The sequence below is a fragment of the Schistocerca cancellata genome, unplaced genomic scaffold (genome assembly GCF_023864275.1).
Source record: "Schistocerca cancellata isolate TAMUIC-IGC-003103 unplaced genomic scaffold, iqSchCanc2.1 HiC_scaffold_1104, whole genome shotgun sequence".
NCBI lineage: Eukaryota > Metazoa > Arthropoda > Insecta > Orthoptera > Acrididae > Schistocerca > Schistocerca cancellata.
Genome location: NW_026047103.1, coordinates 2517582 through 2524236, shown reverse-complemented (window position 1 = coordinate 2524236; position 6655 = coordinate 2517582). Strand labels below are relative to the sequence as shown.

Genomic DNA, 6655 nt, shown 5'->3' with positions numbered 1-6655 from the left:
CCCTCTTGACTTTCATTTTTGGGGACATTTGAAAGCTCTTGTCTACGCAACCCCGGTACCATATGTAGAGACTCTTCGTGCTCGTATTGTGGACGGCTGTGATACAATACGCCATTCTCCAGGGCTGCATCAGCGCATCAGGGATTCCATGCGACGGAGGGTGGATGCATGTATCCTCGCTAAGGGAGTACATTATGTACATTTCCTGTAACAAAAGTGTTTGAAGTCACGCTGGTACGTTGTGTTGCTGTGTGTTTCCATTCCATGATTAATGTGATTTGAAGAGAAGTAATAAAATGAGCTCTTAAGATGGAAAGTAAACGTTTCCGGACACAGGTCCACATAACATACACTCCTGGAAATGGAAAAAAGAACACATTGACACCGGTGTGTCAGACCCACCATACTTGCTCCGGACACTGCGAGAGGGCTGTACAAGCAATGATCACACGCACGGCACAGCGGACACACCAGGAACCGCGGTGTTGGCCGTCGAATGGCGCTAGCTGCGCAGCATTTGTGCACCGCCGCCGTCAGTGTCAGCCAGTTTGCCGTGGCATACGGAGCTCCATCGCAGTCTTTAACACTGGTAGCATGCCGCGACAGTGTGGACGTGAACCGTATGTGCAGTTGACGGACTTTGAGCGAGGGCGTATAGCGGGCATGCGGGAGGCCGGGTGGACGTACCGCCGAATTGCTCAACACGTGGGGCGTGAAGTCTCCACAGTACATCGATGTTGTCGCCAGTGGTCGGCGGAAGGTGCACGTACCCGTCGACCTGGGACCGGACCGCAGCGACGCACGGATGCACGCCAAGACCGTAGGATCCTACGCAGTGCCGTAGGGGACCGCACCGCCACTTCCCAGCAAATTAGGGACACTGTTGCTCCTGGGGTATCGGCGAGGACCATTCGCAACCGTCTCTATGAAGCTGGGCTACGGTCCCGCACACCGTTAGACCGTCTTCCGCTCACGCCCCAACATCGTGCAGCCCGCCTCCAGTGGTGTCGCGACAGGCGTGAATGGAGGGACGAATGGAGACGTGTCGTCTTCAGCGATGAGAGTCGCTTCTGCCTTGGTGCCAATGATGGTCGTATGCGTGTTTGGCGCCGTGCAGGTGAGCGCCACAATCAGGACTGCATACGACCGAGGCACACAGGGCCAACACCCGGCATCATGGTGTGGGGAGCGATCTCCTACACTGGCCGTACACGACTGGTGATCGTCGAGAGGACACTGAATAGTGCACGGTACATCCAAACCGTCATCGAACCCATCGTTCTACCATTCCTAGACCGACAAGGGAACTTGCTGTTCCAACAGGACAATGCACGTCCGCATGTATCCCGTGCCACCCAACGTTCTCTAGAAGGTGTAAGTCAACTACCCTGGCCAGCAAGATCTTCGGATCTGTCCCCCATTGAGCATGTTTGGGACTGGATGAAGCGTCGTCTCACGCGGTCTGCACGTCCAGCACGAACGCTGGTCCAACTGAGGCGCCAGGTGGAAATGGCATGGCAAGCCGTTCCACAGGACTACATCCAGCATCTCTACGATCGTTTCCATGGGAGAATAGCAGCCTGCATTGCTGCGAAAGGTGGATATACACTGTACTAGTGCCGACATTGTGCATGCTCTGTTGCCTGTGTCTATGTACCTGTGGTTCTGTCAGTGTGATCATGTGATGTATCTGACCCCAGGAATGTGTCAATAAAGTTTCCCCTTCCTGGGACAATGAATTCACGGTGTTCTTATTTCAATTTCCAGGAGTGTATTTTCTTTCTTTGTGTGCGAGGAATGTTTCCTGAAAGTTTGGCGGTAGCTAAGGTAGAATGTTCAAAATTTGCATGTGTATGCATTGATGAGGAGTTGAACTGGAAAAAACACAGAGGATCTGCTGAAACGTTTGAGTTCAGCTACTTATGCTATTAGGGTCATTGCAAATTTTGGCGATATACATCTGAGTAAATTAGCTTGCCACTCCTATTTTCATTCTCTGTTTTCGTATGGCATCATATTCTGCGGTAACTCATCACTGAGTAAGAGAGTGTTCATTGCACAAAAGGCTGTAATCAGAAAAATTGCTGGAGCTGATCCAAGATCATCCTGCAGACATTTATTTTAAGAGCTAGGGATCTTCACTGTAGCCTCAAAAGATTGAAGCGATTTCACAGCTCTACAATAACTTTATTATTTGAGATATATTCACAACGCTTTGCACACACATACCAAAACTCAAAAAGTTTTTTTAGGCATTCACAAATGTTCGATATGTGCTCCTTTAGTGATTCGGCAGACATCAAGCCGATAATCAAGTTCCTCCCACACTTGGCGCAGCATGTCCCCATCAATGAGATCGAAAGCATCGTTGATGCGAGCTCGCAGTTCTGGCACGTTTCTTGGTAGAGGAGGTTTAAACACTGTATCTTTCACATAACCCCACTGAAAGAAATCGAATGGGGTTAAGTCGGGAAAGCGTGGAGGCCATGACATGAATTGCTGATGATGATATCCACCACGACCGATCCATCGGTTTTCCAATCTCCTGTTTAAGAAATGCCGAACATCATGATGGAAGTGCGGTAGAGCACCATCCTGTTAAAAGATGAAGTCAGCGCTGTCGGTCTCCAGTTGTGGCATGTGCCAATTTTCCGCGGGCTACGCGTGAAACTTGCCCGCACGCGTTCAACCGTTTCTTCGCTCACTGCAGGCCGACCCGTTGATTTCCCCTTACAGAGGCATCCAGAAGCTTTAAACTGCGCATACCATCGCCGAATGGAGTTAGCAGTTGGTGGATCTTTGTTGAACTTCGTCCTAAAGTGTCGTTGTACTGTTATGACTGACTGCTGTGAGTGCATTTCAAGCACGACATACGCTTTTTCGGCTCCTGTCGCCATTTTGTCTCACTGCGCTCTCGAGCGCTCTGGCGGCAGAAACCTGAAGTGTGGCTTCAGCCGAACAAAACTTTATGAGTTTTTCCACGTATCTGTAGTGTGTCGTGACCATATGTCAATGAATGGAGCTACAGTGAATTTATGATATCGCTTCAATCATTTGTAATAGCCCTGTATATATATATATATATATATTTTTTTTTAGTATACGACCTTAAAATGATTCTGACAATGCGTATCAGTCATATCAGTTCCGTAAAAAATGAAAGATGAATGGTGTAATACTCGTAATTTTATACTGTTGATTCATCATTTAACATCTCTCGTTTCAGTCTGTCTAACTGTTAACCGTAATAATTTTTACGTGGAGTACTCTGTCCCTTTGTCAACGGATCTTGTTTCCTCGCGTCAAGCGCAAACCGCTTCACATTACTGGCACAAGTTATCCGCTAGAGTGTCGCCAGCACACCGACTGGCTGTTGGCGCCTCCTCGCCCTGACGCCGCCACCGCCGCCGCCACAGCAACAAGTACTGCGGCTGGGCGGCGGACGCAGGCTGAATACGTCATCTGCCGGAGAGGTTTTCCGTGTAGCGGCGCCCCGCCTCGTACATTCTGCTTAGCACGCGCCGCCGCCCCTCCAGAGGCAGTGCCACCGGGTCCCCCCCAAGGCACAACCCTCGGCCCACGTCTAATGTTATGCTGCGTGCGGCTGCGTCGAGCCGCTGGCGCTGCTGCTGCTGCTACTGCTGCAGACTAACTTTGAAACTCGAGTTCGTGGTGTTTGGTTTCAGCCTCCGACAGTAGCCGAGGAAAACACAACTGAAGCAGTCCTCCGCCGCTCGCTGTTGCCCGAAATGTAAGCCAGTTGCACTACAGAGCAGCAGACTTTCGAGCACCTGTTATGAAGCGTTAATTTAAATTTCAGAACATTCTTACTCGTATTACTGAAGTTTGGGTGTAAATGGCGATTACGAAAGGAAAACATTATTCCGTTATTATAAACTCCTTGTTACGTTGCAAGACCGGCAGGTCAGCTAGAAACAGGTCGAATCTACTAGAATGAAAACAGTTGAAGCACCCAACAGCACTATAACATGGAGGCCCTTAGGAAGCCAGCTTCCACAATGCCGAAACGTCGGTTCAAAATGGCTCTGAGCACTATGGGACTTAACATCTGAGGTCATCAGTCCCCTAGAACTTAGAACTACTTAAATCTAACTAACCTAAGGACATCACGCACATCTCGAACCTGCGACTGTAGCGGTCGCGCGAATCCAGACTGTAGCGCCTAGAACCGCTCGGCCACTCCGGCCGGCCGAAACGTGGAGTATTACTTTAAGGAATATACAGGGTGGTCGGAAATTCCCGTTACAAACTTCTAGGGCATATAGAGGGTAGTGAGTACAGAACATTTTGAATAGCAACCCATATCCGGAATCGTATCGTTTCCGTTCTACGACAGTGTCAATTCAGATGTGTACCTCGTCAACGTCTGCTTAGGGCAAGAGAAAGGTCTCAGACTTCTCTGTCCTGGCATGCAATAGGGTAGACACGATGACGTGTACTACGTCAAACGATAGGCAGACGTCACTTATTGTCCGCTTTGCTGTGAGACCGAGTCAATACCTGCGCATCACCGACAGAGGAAACATAGTGCAGTACACTTTTGCGGAATACACAGACGTGCTCCTTGTATATAGCGAAGCTAGAGGTAACGGAAGAGCTGCTAGTCGGCTGTATCACGAACATTTTCCACACCGTCACATTCCATCGCACAAACTGTTTGCCCAAGTTACACAACGGCTACGAGAAACGGGTACCTCCAAAAAAATGGTTCAAATGGCTCTGAGCTCTATGGGACTTAACATCTGTGGTCATGACTCCCCTAGAACTTAGAACTACTTAACCCAACTAACCTAAAGACATCACACACATACATGCCCGAGGTAGGATTCGAACCTGCGACCGTAGCGGTCACGCGGTTCCAGAATGAAGCGCCTAGAACCGCACGGCCACACCGGCCGGCCGGGTACCTCCACCGTGAGGAGGAAGGACTATGGTGTTCCACAGCGACGCTGCACTCCCGAACTTGAAGGTGTACTAGGTCGCATTGAAGATAGTCCGTCCACGAGTTCGCGAAAAATTGGGCGTGCAATGGCTGTTAGTCGTAGTACCGTCTTGGACGTCCTGCATGAGCAACAATTACATCCGTACCACTTACAGCAGACTTTCCACAACGCGTCGCCTTCTGCACACGGTTCCTGCACCATCGCATCGAGGCGCCCTTCCTCACGTCGAGTTCTCTTCACAGATGAATGTAGGTTCACAAGGGATTGTGTTCTGAATGTTCAAAATAGCCATGTCTGGGCGGATGAAAACCCTCATGCCACGCATGTTTAGGAATTTCAAGACAGGTTTGGAATTAACGCGTGGGCATGTATTCCGGACGGTCATGTGATTGGACCACACCTCCTTCCATCCAAGCTCACGGGTCCTGCATATATAGTCTTCCTACGACACGTAATGCACCCGTTCTTGGAAGCTGTGTGGTCGTGCGGTAGCGTTCTCGCTTCCCACGCCCGGGTCCCCGGATTCGATTCCCGGCGGGGTCAGGGATTTTCTCTGCCTGGTGATGACTGGGTGTTGTGTGCTGTCCTTAGGTTAGTTAGGTTTAAGTAGTTCTAAGTTCTAGGGGACTGATGACCAACGATGTTAAGTCCCATAATGCTTCGAGCCATTTGAACCATTTTGGAAGCTGTGCCATTGAATGTGGTTTACAGATATTAAGTCCCATAGTTCTCGGAGCCATTTTTTTGAATGTGGTTGCAGCATGATGGAGCACCATGTCACTTTTCACTGGCTGTCCGGAGACATCTCAACAGACGGTATGGTGAAAGATTGATAGGTCATGGTGGTCCAACAGCGTGGCCTCCACGATCACCGGATTTAACCCCTGTGGACTACTTCTCGTGTGGTCGTACGAAGAGCCTAATTTATGAGACACCTGTAGAGACAGAGGAAGATCTGCTGGCTCGAGTTCTGGCCGCTGCAGAAGACATTGAAGAGACACCAGGTGGGATGGAGCGAGTGTACCAGAACATGCTTCGGAGGTACAATGTGTGTAACAACGTTGGTGGTCGCCACATCGAGCCGCTGTTGTAATGCATCGGTACGTTGCGGCTGGTGCCGTAGATGCTGGGCTCTTCTTGTTGTCGACTAATGTAAAACATAAGGTGTAAGTTTCAATGCAAATGCGTAAGTAAAAATGGAACGAGTCAGTATAAAAAATAGTTCAAAATGGGTTTGAGCACTATGGGACTTAACTGCTGAGGTCATCAGTCCCCTAGAACTCAGAACTACTTAAATCTAACTAAGGACATCACACACGTCCATGCCCGAGGCAGGATTCGAACCTGCGACCGTACCAGTCGCGCGGTTCCAGACTGTAGCGCCTAGAACCGCTCGGCCACTCAGGCCTGCAAGTCAGTACACTTTTCAAACGGATTGCAACAATTGTAGTGGGTCACGCCTAAGCACATTCCTCACGTGGGAGTGGATGAGTTAATCATCTGCACTGAAACTGTCGTAGAACGGAAAGAACACGTTTCCGGACATGGGTTCCTATTCAAAATGTTATCTACTCACTACCCTCTACATGCCCTAGAAGTTTGTAACGGGAATTTCCGACCACCTTGTATATCATTATGCGGCTGCACACCAAGAAGGATTTTAATGGCTTTCAAGAGCTTCACAAGCTGCA

General features: G+C 49.5%; 1 non-coding gene across 1 annotated transcript; it reads right to left on the bottom strand.

Annotated features, from left to right (window-relative positions):
• Positions 1 to 6287: 6287 nt before the first annotated feature.
• Positions 6288 to 6371, bottom strand: Trnap-ugg (transfer RNA proline (anticodon UGG)). The gene has a single exon. It is a non-coding gene; the product is annotated as a tRNA-Pro (tRNA).
• Positions 6372 to 6655: the final 284 nt, after the last annotated feature.